This window comes from Arachis hypogaea, chromosome 17 (genome assembly GCF_003086295.3).
Source record: "Arachis hypogaea cultivar Tifrunner chromosome 17, arahy.Tifrunner.gnm2.J5K5, whole genome shotgun sequence".
NCBI classification, from domain to species: Eukaryota; Viridiplantae; Streptophyta; class Magnoliopsida; order Fabales; family Fabaceae; genus Arachis; species Arachis hypogaea.
Window position 1 is genome coordinate 101,209,361 of NC_092052.1, and position 6,305 is coordinate 101,215,665.

A 6,305-nucleotide genomic window follows, 5' to 3' on the forward strand; every position below is an offset into this window, starting at 1 on the left:
TCAGAATGGACCATCCTGGATATATTCTATGATGGTCTGTCTGAGTTATCTAAGATGTCATTGGATACCTCTGCAGGTGGATCCATTCACCTAAAGAAAATGCCTGCAGAAGCTCAAGAACTCATTGACATGGTTGCAAATAACCAGTTCATGTACACTTCTGAAAGGAATCCTGTGAATAATGGGACGCCTATGAAGAAGGGAGTTCTTGAGGTTGATACTCTGAGTGCCATATTGGCTCAGAACAAAATATTGACTCAGCAAGTCAATATGATTTCTCAGAGTCTGAATGGAATGCAAACTGCATCCAACAGTACTTAAGAGGCATCTTCTGAAGAAGAAGCTTATAATCCTGAGAACCCTGCAATAGCAGAGGTAAATTACGTAGGTGAACCTTATGGAAACACCTATAATCCATCATGGAGAAATCATCCAAATCTCTCATGGAAGGATCAAAGGCCTCAACAAGGCTTTAATAATGGTGGAAGAAACAGGTTTAGCAATAGCAAGCCTTTTCCATCATCCACTCAGCAACAGACAGAGAATTCTGAGCAGAATCCATCTAGCTTAGCAAATTTAGTCTCTGATCTATCTAAGGCCACTGTGAGTTTCATGAATGAAACAAGGTCTTCCATTAGAAATTTGGAAGCACAAGTAGGCCAGCTGAGTAAAAGGATCACTGAAATCCCTCCTAGTACTCTCCCAAGCAATACAGAAGAGAATCCAAAAGGAGAGTACAAGGCCATTGACATAACCAAAATGGCCGAACCCAATGAGGGAGAGGAGGACGTGAACCCCAAGGAGGAAGACCTCCTGGGACGTCCAGTGATCAATAAGGAGCTTCCCTCTGAGGAACCAAAGGACTCTGAGGCTCATCTAGAGACCATAGAGATTCCATTGAACCTCCTTATGCCATTCATGAGCTCTGATGAATATTCCTCTTCTGAAGAGAATTAAGATGTTACTGAAGAGCAAGCTGCCAAGTTCCTTGGTGCAATCATGAAGCTAAATGCCAAATTATTTGGCATTGATACTTGGGAAGATGAACCTCCCTTGTTCATCAATGAACTAAGTGATCTGGATCAACTGACATTGCCTCATAAGAGACAGGATCCTGGAAAGTTCATAATACCTTGTACCATAGGTACCATGATCTTTAAGGCTCTGTGTGATCTTGGTTCAGGAATAAACCTTATGCCCCTCTCTGTAATAGAGAAACTGGGAATCTATGGTGTGCAAGCTGCTAAAATCTCACTAGAGATGGCAGACAATTCAAGAAAATAGGCTTATGGACAAGTAGAGGACGTGTTAGTAAAGGTTGAAGGCCCTTACATCCCTGCTGATTTCATAGTCCTAGATACTGGAAAGGAAGAGGATGAATCCATCATTCTAGGAAGACCTTTCCTAGCCACAGTAAGAGCTGTGATTGATGTGGATAGAGGAGAATTGATCCTTCAATTAAATGAGGACAACCTTGTGTTTACAACTCAAGGATCTCTCTCTGCATCCATGGAGAGGAAGCATAAAAAGCTTCTCTCAAAACAGAGTCAACCAGAGCCCCCACAGTCAAACTCTAAGTTTGGTGTTGGGAGGCCACAACCAAACTCTAAGTTTGGTGTTGAACTCCCATATCCAAACTCTAATTTTGGTGTTGGAGAGTCTCAACAATGCTCTGAACATCTATGAGGCTTGATGAGCGGATAATTTATACGCTTTTTGACATTATTTTTAGTATGTTTTTAGTAGGATCTAGTTACTTTTAGGGATGTTTTTAATAGATTTTGAGTTAAATTCACATTTCTGGACTTTACTATGAGTTTGTGTGTTTTTCTGTGATTTCAGGTATTTTCTGGCTGAAATTGAGGGACTTGAGCAGAAATCAGATTCAGAGGTTGAAAAAGGACTGCTGATGCTGTTGAATTCTGACCTCCCTTCACTCAAAGTGGATTTTCTGGAGCTACAGAATTCGAAATGGCGCGCTTCTAATTGCGTTGGAAAGTAGACATCCAGGGCTTTCCAGCAATATATAATAGTCCATACTTTGGCCAAGAATTGATGACGTAAACTGGCGTTCAACGCCAGTTTTCTACCCAAATCTGGCGTCCAGCGCCAGAAAAGGATCCAAAACCAGAGTTGAACGCCCAAACTGGCACAAAAACTGGCGTTCAACTCCACAAATGGCCTCTGCACGTGCAACACTTAAGCTCAGCCCAAACACACACCAAGTGGGCCCCGGAAGTGGATTTATACATCAAATACTTACTCATGTAAACCCTAGTAGCTAGTTTATTATAAATAGGACCTCTTACTATTGTATTTTGACATCTTTGGACGCCTGGTTCTTAGATCAGAGGGGCTGGCCTCTCGGCCATGCCTGGACCTTCACTTATGTATTTTCAACGGTAGAGTTTCTACACGCCATAGATTAAGGTGTGGAGCTCTGCTGTTCCTCAAAGATTAATGCAAAGTACTACTGTTTTCTATTCAATTCTTCTTATTTCGCTTCTAAGATATCCATTCGCACCCAAGAACGTGATGAAGGTGATGCTTATGTGTGACGCTCATCATCCTTCTCCCTTATGAACGCGTGCCTGACAAACACTTCTGTTCTACATGAAATAAGCTAGAATGAGTATCTCTTAGATCTCCTAACCAGAATCTTCGTGGCATAAGCTAGAATGATGGCGGCATTCAAGAGAATCCGGAAGGTCTAAACCTTGTCTGTGGTATTCCGAGTAGGATTCAATGATTGAATGACTGTGACGAGCTCCTAACTCGCGATTGCAGGGCGTTAGTGACAGACGCAAAAGGATAGTAAATCCTATTCCAGCATGATCGAGAACCGACAGATGAATAGCCGTGCCGTGACAGGGTGCGTGAGCATATTATTCACTAAGAGGATAAGATGAAGCCATTGACAAGGGTGATGCCTCCAGACGATTAGCCGTGCCGTGACAGGGCATTGGATTATTTTCCCGAGAGATGACCGAAAGTAGCCATTGACAGTGGTGATGTATCACATAAAGCCAGCCATGGAAAGGAGTAAGACTGATTGGATGAAGATAGCAGGAAAGCAGAGGTTCAGAGGAACGAAAAGCATCTCCATTCGCTTATCTGAAATTCCTACCAATGATTTACATAAGTATTTCTATCCCTATCTTATTAATTAATATTCGAAAACCACATAACTGTTTTATATCCGCCTGACTGAGATTTGCAAGGTGACCATAGCTTGCTTCATACCAACAATCTCCGTGGGATTCGACCCTTACTCACGTAAGGTATTACTTGGACGACCCAGTGCACTTGCTGGTTAGTTGTATCGAAGTTGTGACAATTTATGAATGTGTAATCACGATTACGCGTACCAAGTTGCTCACGTGCCAGGAATAGTTTGAGCCTGGACATCACAATTTCGTGCACCAAGTTTTTGGCGCCGTTGCCGGGGATTGTTCGTGTTTGGACAACTGACGGTTCATCTTGTTGCTCAGATTAGGTAATTTTCTTTTTGTTTTGTTTTCAAAAATTTTTCAAAAAGCTTTCAAAAATTTTTCTTTTGTTTTCGAAGAAAAAAAAATAAAATAAAATAAAATAATAAAAATAATGTTTTCAAAAAATAAATTATTCTATGGCTTCAAGATTTTTAAGAATGAATTCTAGTGTTTCATGAAACATGTTGAATCCTATCTGGCTGTAAAGCCATACCCAAACTGCTTTGGGATTGGTATTCAACTAATCACTCCAGTCCATGTAATTATATGCTAAAGCTTGGCTGGCTATTAAGCCATGCCTGACCCTTTGATTGGAGCTTTAGAGCATAAGATTCCTGGAATTCATATTAAAAATTTTGGAATCCTTATTTTTATTTTTCAAAATAATTTTTCGAAAAATATAAAATAAAAATCCAAAAAAAATTTAGAAAATCACAAAAATAAAAAATATTTCATGTTTCTTGTTTGAGTCTTGAGTCATATCATAAGTTTGGTGTCACTTGCATATGCATTTTGCATTTTTCGAAAATATCATGCATTCATAGTGTTCTTCATGATCTTCAAGTTGTTCTTGGTAAGTCTTCTTGTTTGATCTTGATGATTTTTTGTTTTGTGTCTTTCCATGTTTATCATATGCATTCTTGAATTCTTAGTGTCTAAGCATTAAAGAATTCTAAGTTTGGTGTCTTGCATGTTTTATTTGCATTAAAAATTTTTCAAAATTATGTTCTTGATGTTCATCATGACATTCATAGTGTTCTTGGTGTTCATCTTGACATTCATAGCATTCTTGCATGCATCACATGTTTTGATCTAAAAATTTCATGCATTGCATCTTTTTTGTGTTTTTCTCTCTCATCATAAAAATTCAAAAATCAAAAAATATCTTTCCCTTTTTCTCTCATCAAATTCAAAAATTTGGATTGACTTTTTCAAAAATTTTTAAAATCAAATTGTTTCTCATGAGTCAAATCAAATTTTCAATTTGAAAATCTTATCTTTTTCAAAATCTTTTTCAAAAATCAAATCTTTTTCAAAATTCTTGGTTATTTTCGAAAATTCCAAAAAAATATTTTTCAAAAATCTTTTTCTTATTTTTATATCAAATTTTCGAAAATAACATAATCAATTAATGTTTTGATTCAAAAATTTGAAGTTTGTTACTTGCTTGTTAAGAAAGATTCAAACTTTAAGTTCTAGAATCATATCTTGTGATTCCTTGTGAATCAAGTCATTAATTGAGATTTTAAAAATCAAATCTTTTTCAAAACTAATTTCAATTATATCTTTTCAAAAATATCTTCTTATCTTATCTTTTTCAAAAATATCTTTTCAAGATATCTTTCCTAACCTCCTAACTACTTATCTTTTCAAAATTGGTTTTCAAAATTTGTTTCAACTAACTAACTAACTTTTTGTTTGTTTCTTAACTTTTTCAAAACTACCTAACTAATTCTCTCTTTCTAATTTTCGAAAATATCTCCCCCTTTTTTCAAAAATTTCTTTTTTATTAACTAATTATTTTTATTTTTTATTTAAAAAAAATTCGAAAAAAAATACTAACCTTTTTCAAAAACTATTTTCAAAAATCACTAACTCTTTTTCAAAAATTGTTTTCGAAAATTCACTTCCCCCTCTCATCTTCTTCTATTTGTTTATTGATATACTAACATCTTTCCTTCAACTCTCCAAAAATCCGAACCCCCTCTCTCTCTGAGTTCAGATTTTCTTCCCTTCTTTTCTTCTACTAACACAAGGATCCCCATATTGTGGTATAAAGGATCCATATTATTATTACTATTTTTTCTGTTCCATCTTCTTTGTCATATGAGCAGGAGCAAGGACAAGAACATTCTTGTTAAAGCAGATCCAGAACTTGAAAGGACTCTGAAGAAAAAATTAAGAGAAGCTAAAATACAACAATCCAGAGATAACCTTTCAGAAATTTTCGAACAGGAAAAGGAGATGGCAGCCGAAAATAATAATAATATAAGGAAGATGCTTGGTGACTTCACTGCACCTAATTCCAATTTACACGGAAGAAGCATCTCCATTCCTGCCATTGGAGCAAACAACTTTGAGCTGAAACCTCAATTAGTTTCTCTGATGCAGCAGAACTGCAAGTTTCATGGACTTCCATCTGAAGATCCCTTTCAGTTCTTAACTGAATTTTTGCAGATATGTGATACTGTTAAGACTAATGGAGTAGATCCTGAAGTCTACAGGCTCATGCTTTTCCCTTTTGCTGTAAGAGACAGAGCTAGATTATGGTTGGATTCTCAACCCAAAGACAGCCTGAACTCTTGGGATAAGCTGGTCACGGCTTTCTTAGCCAAGTACTTTCCTCCTCAAAAGCTGAGCAAGCTTAGAGCTGATGTTCAAACCTTTAGACAGAAAGAAGGTGAATTCCTCTATGAAGCTTGGGAAAGATACAAACAGTTGACCAAAAAGTGTCCTTCTGACATGCTTTCAGAATGGACCATCCTGGATATATTCTATGATGGTTTATCTGAGTTATCAAAGATGTCATTGGATACTTCTGCAGGTGGATCCATTCACCTAAAGAAAACGCTTGCAGAAGCTCAAGAACTCATTGACATGGTTGCTAATAACCAGTTCATGTACACTTCTGAAAGGAATCCTGTGAGTAATGGGACGCCTATGAAGAAGGGAGTTCTTGAGGTTGATACTCTGAATGCCATATTGGCTCAGAATAAAATATTGACTCAGCAAGTCAATATGATTTCTCAGAGTCTGCATGGAATGCAAGCTGCATCCAACAGTACTCAAGAGGCATCTTCTGAAGAAGAAGCT

At 37.1% G+C, this 6,305-nt stretch overlaps 1 non-coding gene across 1 annotated transcript; it reads right to left on the minus strand.

Annotated features, from left to right (window-relative positions):
* Positions 1-5,852: 5,852 nt before the first annotated feature.
* LOC112768842 (small nucleolar RNA R71) lies at positions 5,853-5,960 on the minus strand. Its single transcript, XR_003186225.1, has one exon. It is a non-coding gene; the product is annotated as a small nucleolar RNA R71 (small nucleolar RNA).
* Positions 5,961-6,305: the final 345 nt, after the last annotated feature.